Genomic DNA, 7,082 nt, shown 5'->3' on the forward strand with positions numbered 1-7,082 from the left:
GATCTTGCAAGGACGCTTCTGATCAATTTCAGCCCATACATTCTTCAACTTGGTGAAAAACACTGACACTGGTTGCCTATTCTGTTGCATTCCTGCAGCTTTGCACATCAGTTCATGAACCTATATAAAATCAGACTCATTTGTATAGAGATCTCCCAACGTCTTCCATATTGCCTCAGCAGTTTCACATTCCTCTACCATCTGTAGCACATCATCAGTCATGGCTCTAAATAAAATAAACATTACTAACCCATCATCATCTTCCCACTTAGCATAGGCCTCTATGTCATCTTCACTAGGAACCTTGATTGTTCCTGTCACATGTCCCATCTTGTGTATCCCGCGAAGATAAACGGACATAATCTTCTTCCATGTTTGGAAATTGGTACCAGTGAGTTTGGTACCACCAAAAGAACCACCTTCTGAGCTCTTAACAGAGACCTCAACTTTCTGAACCTCATTGGTCTTAGAACCCTGACCTTCACTTTTAGAACCCTGACCTTCACTTTGATCACCACCCATCACAACAATACAGTAGCAAAAATCACAGAGTATGCAGCGGAAAAAGAGGATATTCCAACAATTGCAGCGATATATATATATATATATATGTTTTTTTTATTTTTATAAACTGTTGGAATTGACCGAGTTGGTCGAGTTGACCGAGTTACCGAGTTGACTGGGTTACCGAGTGGACCGGGTTACTGAGTTTCTGACCTCGTGTGGAGAGGGACGACCGAGTTTAGCTAGTTCTGGCCGAGGGAGAGGGACGACCGGAAGCTGGGCGACGCCGGACTGAGTCGACTGAAGGGATTTGTGGACATCGACTGAAGGGATTCGACGATCTGAGGTAAGCGACGGCGAACGATCCATCTGATGTCGGAGACATACGATGGCGGTCTGGGACACAAGACGAGGCCCTCTGGATTGAAGGTCTGGGAGAAGAGCGCCGGCGATCTGCGGACCACCCTGGGACGGATCGATCTGTCTGTTGCTGAAGACAAAGTCGAGCGAACGAACCGGTCTGTTGCTGAAGACTAAGTCGAGCGAATGAACGAGATGAAGAAGACATCAAACGACGTCGTTTCAGAGCCTGACCAAAGAATTGGCTTTTAACCCAATTGTTTTTCCTTGGATTGAGAAAAAACTGAAAGGAAGAGACAAAGTCCTTTTCGGATCTTTGCTCTGATACCAAGTCAAATAAGACAAGATTGAGAGAATAAATTTTCTGATATCATATTACACCCATTCTGTGGTGTATATAAACAGATTACAATCGTACTACAACTATTGTGTACTACTGTACTACACAACATATACAAGGTAAGTAGTTACAACAATATATTCCCTTGTAGTCCATTCCTAATAGGGGAACGATGACTCACACTAAGATTTTACACCCTGAATTGTTTGCTATCTCAGTGCCCTCTCTTTTATTTGGTAGGAAGTTTGATGCACAGTCTAATTACCTTTAAAATATACTGCTGTCCTTTACATTATACCGTTTGGTCATATTAAGATTATATGTCATCTGTAGCTTCATTCCTTTGTTCTTTCTCTTACTACCCAATCTTTCAGTGGCAGCCCACCACATGCAGAAACCAATTTACTTCTCATTAGCACATATGAAACGTTAACAACAGATGATCCAACTGAAGAAACATCTGAAGAGCTTTACTGATTGGTTTGAAGTATGAATGTGAAATAATTTGCTGCCAACTAACCACTTTTGTAATTTGTACATAAAGAACAAGTTTAGTTAGAATGTCCATCTTTTGAAAAAAAAAAATGTAAATATACGAGGTTGGTTAAAATACCAACTTCTACTCAAATCTTCCATTTTTTTAAAGCTATACAAGTGTGATTCAAAGTTTCAAACACCATTTGCAATAAGTTATCACTTTCGGTTAACGTTTCTTAGCTTGATATTTCTTATCTGATATTTGTGACTATATTACGTTCAAAATCTGAGGAAAATATATATATATATATATATATATAGATATAAAAACCCACGAAAATATAAATAAAAAAACACGCAGCATCGCGCGGGGTTGAAGTACGTAGTCTAATCTATAATGGAATGTATGCAAACACAAAGCCACAAGTCTGACAAAGGCATGAAAGATCAAATATTTTGAGTTGTTTGTGTTTATGAAACTTGAAATTTTGTAAGTTTTATGCCAAAGTGTCGCAGGACAAACTTCTAATGCAAGAATTGAAGATTATAACATGAGATTGTCTAGTAATCTACTCTCATTGTCTCATATTATAAAATTACAGTGAAATGCAAAAAGAAAAAAGAAAAAAAGTTGAAGATTTGAACATTGTTTCACAAATTCATTACTGCCTCAGTTCTTTTCTTCTACAAGCATATTGCAGCACAATAAGATATCCATTCCACTTGCAGCAAGCAGCAATCAATTAGCAAGAACAAAAGTTTGCTTCCCTACGAAATTTCAAAACCAATACCATAATCGCATAAGTTCAGTAGTTCACTATATTAGTTGCGACTTGTGTTCACAATTAATATCTAATAACATGATATGAAGTAATAACTCAATCAGTACGTCAAATAACAATGACCCAATCACACATTCACAATCATAACACACTTTGAAGACTCTCATAGTCTCGTTGTCTCATTAACATAACACAATTGTGATGACACAATCTGTGATAAAATGACAATTGACAGATAAAGTTTGATTATCAAATAAGAAACACAAAGTCATAAAGCCACATTGTTTATGCATAGTCTTTAGTCATCAGTCATTACCAAATATCTCAGTAACTATACTATAAAATTAAAATCACAAACTCACTGCATTTCAATGATTTCATTTGTCTCACATTCCTTTTTTTCAGTTAACTACAACTTTGGTAAACCAAAAATAAAAAGTGACAGAATGTATTACTAACCCTGATGTGCAGCATCACAATTTTTTGATTTTTTGGAAGCCTTAATTGCAGCCTTCAGTGCAGACTTGTCGCCTGATTTCTCTTTTGCATGTTCTGCCATTTCAGTTGCAAAAGAAACACAGTCAGATACTTAGATACCATAGAGCCCACTCAAATAAGGAAAAATGAAAACAAAGCAGTAGGATACAATTAAACTTACCCATTTTCACTTCCTCATAGAATTCGATCTCCTCCATTCCGAATGGATCCCTCCATCATCCTTGAGATTCATTTTGCTGTGTCACTTTTTAGCATTATTTACACAACTCTAGCAATAATTACATGAATCTATAGACCGGAGGTTCTAGAGACTTTCCAATGAGTAAAATCAACCGAAACTCTATAACAATGCGAACCAGACTCCAATATCTTTTTAATATTTGGATTACTGAATAGTTTTAGACAAGAAAGAAACAGCAAAAAAATTACACTTTCAAGTAAACCATAAGTTACAAACTCAATAATTTGGTCAGCCTTCATCAAATTTAGAAAGATAATGAAGCATGCATTTTCACAAACAGATGGTGTGCATATATAGAGTTCATTGCTTAAAGCGTATCTCTAAAATAGATAGGGTGCTTCGATACCAGATATTTCCTTGAGTTTGGGAATTCAAAGACAAAAAAGCACGAACTTAGAAGTCAGATCATAAAGACACAGAGTCAAGTCCAAACTAGAACCAAGGCATACAAGTCAAAATAACGTACATAAGCAAACTTCGGAATAGAGGATCTGCACAGACAATGCTCAGCTCCAAACTGATGAATAGAGGACTAGAGGACCAGGGAACCTAGAACTTTTCAGCAACTGATGATTGAGACGCTCCAAACTGGATAGTAACCGAATCAACCAGGGAACCTGTCAAAAATTGAAAATACAAGATAGCTAAGCGTCAGTGGAAGAAAAAAATGAGGGGGAAGACAAACAGAAACAAAACAATAAATAAAAAAAATACCAAGAGGTGACAATTGGTGCTGAAAGTACTAGAGCCACCTGCAATTACATTCTTTCAATCGCTGCTTCATCTATGAAAACGCTCTGATTTGGCCCACGATGAAGACTAATGTAGAGATTCCTGACATAAATTTGAATATAATTGCAGGTGGACTAGTTTAATACTAGTTTAAAAGTATTAGACTTTGAATAATACTAGTTTAAGACTATTAGACTTTGAATACACATTTTGAAACATAAGGGAATATTTTATTTTCATTTTTGTTTTTAACATTTAACAGTACATTATTGAAATGAGACACTTGAATCCCTGAAAATCCAAGAAACTTGACAAATGTGTAGCCATGGATGAATCGACCATTACCAGGAAATTTTCACACATCCTCTTTTGTGACCTTTTTTGTTTTGTAGGAAACAAAATCCTTTATACATTTGCAATCATTCCTCCAGCCGCAGTCTCATACTCGCTTGATAGCAGTACTAATTCAGAACCTAAAAATTGAAGGATAAAAATTATTTTTAGCAGCATAAAAACCAGAACAGGTCTAGTAATTACTGATGCATAAGTTCAGAAGAAAAGGAAGTCGAAGTAACCTTGTGCAACATCGACAGGAAATTTCAATCCAATATCTCAGCAGTGGAATCATCTGATCAGGGAATTACAAAGCACCTGGAGCTGATATTGTATAGAAATGAACAAATGCATTGAGAAACAGAGGTAATTGGCTAACCATAGAGTTTATAAGAAGCAGTTGAGAGGGGAATTTACTAACTAAGCAGAGAATTGGATAATTACCAGAACAGAAAATTGGATAATTACCATTGCACGTCATATACGTTTGTTATTGATATAAATGCTCTTGATGTGTGCAATCTTGGGCCAATCTTCCCCCGTCTCTCTGTGGCAACGTTGTTCTAGTAAAGGACAATGATCGATGTCCAGATGAGAAAGTGAAGTGGGTAGCCCTTCATCTGGCAAGCACCGGAGTTCAGGGCAATCGCGAATTATCAACTGGTTAAGAGAGGCGAGTTGTTTAAACCCCTTGCCGTCCAGCTTTGAAATACTGTAGATGTCGAGTGATCCGAGAGTGGTTGGCAGCAGCCCCTCGTCTGGAAATGAATCTACAACTTGTTCACATCCCTCAAAGTCGACTCTCAAGATATACAGAGAGGTGAGTGTTGGTAGACCCAACTGCATACGGTTTCCAATGAGTTTCTTGCAACGCGTGATGTCCAATTATTCCAACTTAGACGGCAATCCCCCTTGGGGAAATTATTCCAGTTCTGGACAATCAGATAGCCACAAGCACCTGAGAGATGGGAGAAGGTTGTGCATGTGCTGTGGCAATGACATCAGTTTCAAACATTTATAGACTTCTATGGTCTCCAAGTTGGGCGCATCCAGCCCTCCATCGCAAAAACAAACAAGATTTGGGCATGACAATATCTCAAGTTTGACAAGGCAGAGGAGTGTAGCAGAATTAAGAGATTCTACATTAACATCCTCCAATTCGAGCCTTTCAAGCTTTGGGAAGCAGGCTAACATGAATGCTCCGGTTACCTCGGGACAAGATTTCAGACGAAGCTTACGAAGGTTAGTGAAAAGCTTGGAACCTATAGTCACCACTCCATTAAATCCTTCAATCTCAAACTCTTCGAGGGAGGGTAGCTGCTCAACTGATGGGAAGGACGAACAATTTCCGCACTCCAGAAGTTGAAGACAAACCAGATTAGATAAACTAGAATGACCTTCCAACCAACCTGGAAATCTTGTGCCCCCGTAAGATCGAATGGTGAGTTCTTTTAGATTTGTATGAGGTTGGAGGTTCTCCAGCACATTTCTCTCTTTTTGTGTATCGCCGGTGTCACCAGACTTGCCTCCCCATTCCAACACTAATTCAACCAGATGCTTCTTCTTTCTCATAATGGCATCTGTGACATGCACAACATTGCGAAGCCCCGAGATACAAAGTGTTTCGCGCAACTGCTGAAGCTCTATAATCTCCACAATGTTATCACCAGTGTATTTGTCTAGGACAAACGTACCTCTTAATGTTTGGAGATCTTTCATTTTGCCCATCCTTGGTGGCATCTTTTCTATCTTTGTGCCTCTAATATCAAGATGACGCAAGTTGATTAATCTTCCCAAATCAGTTGGCAACTCAACTAGAGCTTGACACGACCGCAACAATAACGTCTGTAAATTATACAAACTACATATTCCATCAGGTAACTTTTTAATTGATGTGCTAGACAAGTCCAAGTGCCTTAGATGCTTCAACTTGCTAATTGAACTAGGCAGCTCACCAATATGATACCTTGATAAAGTGAGCACTCTTAAACACCGAAGCTTCAGGAATATATCAAAATCTAAGTTGGGATGTATGTGGTTATATCTTGATACTAGAAAGGTTCGCAAATACTTGGCTACATACAAACTGTCCCATTGATCAATTACGGCAGATGCATTCATACACGAAAAGTGGTGACTCTTGCTGACATTTTCCAGTACCGAGTCATTGTTCTCCAACCTAACACAAAACTCTCCAGAGACAAAGTTTGCTAAGTCATGGATAAGGTCATGCATTGTGAAATTTAGCCTACCAGATACATGTTGAAAAAATGACCTTGACACTAGATCATCAAAGCACTTATCTCCGACTTCTTCAATTGTTGTCTTCGATTTCAATGGTAAGAGATCTTCAGCCATCCACAACAAAACCAGATCCGGTTTGCTAAACCCATAATCTTGAGGAAATATGGAACAGTAAGCAAAACAACGCTTCAGATGTGGAGGTAGATAATGGTAGCTCAACCATAGAGCGGGCAAAATGTCATTCTCTTCATCTCGCAGCTCCCATATGTCATTGTTCAATATTTCTTTCCACTTCTCAATACTTGGTTCAAAACGTAAAAGTCCCCAAGTGATTTTGCAGCTAAAGGGAGTCCTTTACACTTTTGAACAATCTGTTTTCCAATCACTTCATGCGATAGATCTGCAGTAACACCTCCATTCTTGAAGGCATGTTTTCCAAACAACAACCAGCAATTTTCCTCAGAAAGTTGCATCAGATGTTGACATTGAAGGGTACCCATCCTGCATGCGACACCTTCATTACGTGTTGTGACAATGATCTTACTTCCATGACCTCCACACTCAAAGGGTC

The 7,082-nt window shown here is 38.4% G+C and overlaps 1 pseudogene; it reads right to left on the reverse strand.

Annotated features, from left to right (window-relative positions):
• Positions 1-2,026: 2,026 nt before the first annotated feature.
• LOC112165053 overlaps positions 2,027-7,082 on the reverse strand; it is a 7,327-nt pseudogene continuing 2,271 nt past the window's right edge.

Source organism: Rosa chinensis, chromosome 5 (assembly GCF_002994745.2).
Source record: "Rosa chinensis cultivar Old Blush chromosome 5, RchiOBHm-V2, whole genome shotgun sequence".
Taxonomy (NCBI): domain Eukaryota; kingdom Viridiplantae; phylum Streptophyta; class Magnoliopsida; order Rosales; family Rosaceae; genus Rosa; species Rosa chinensis.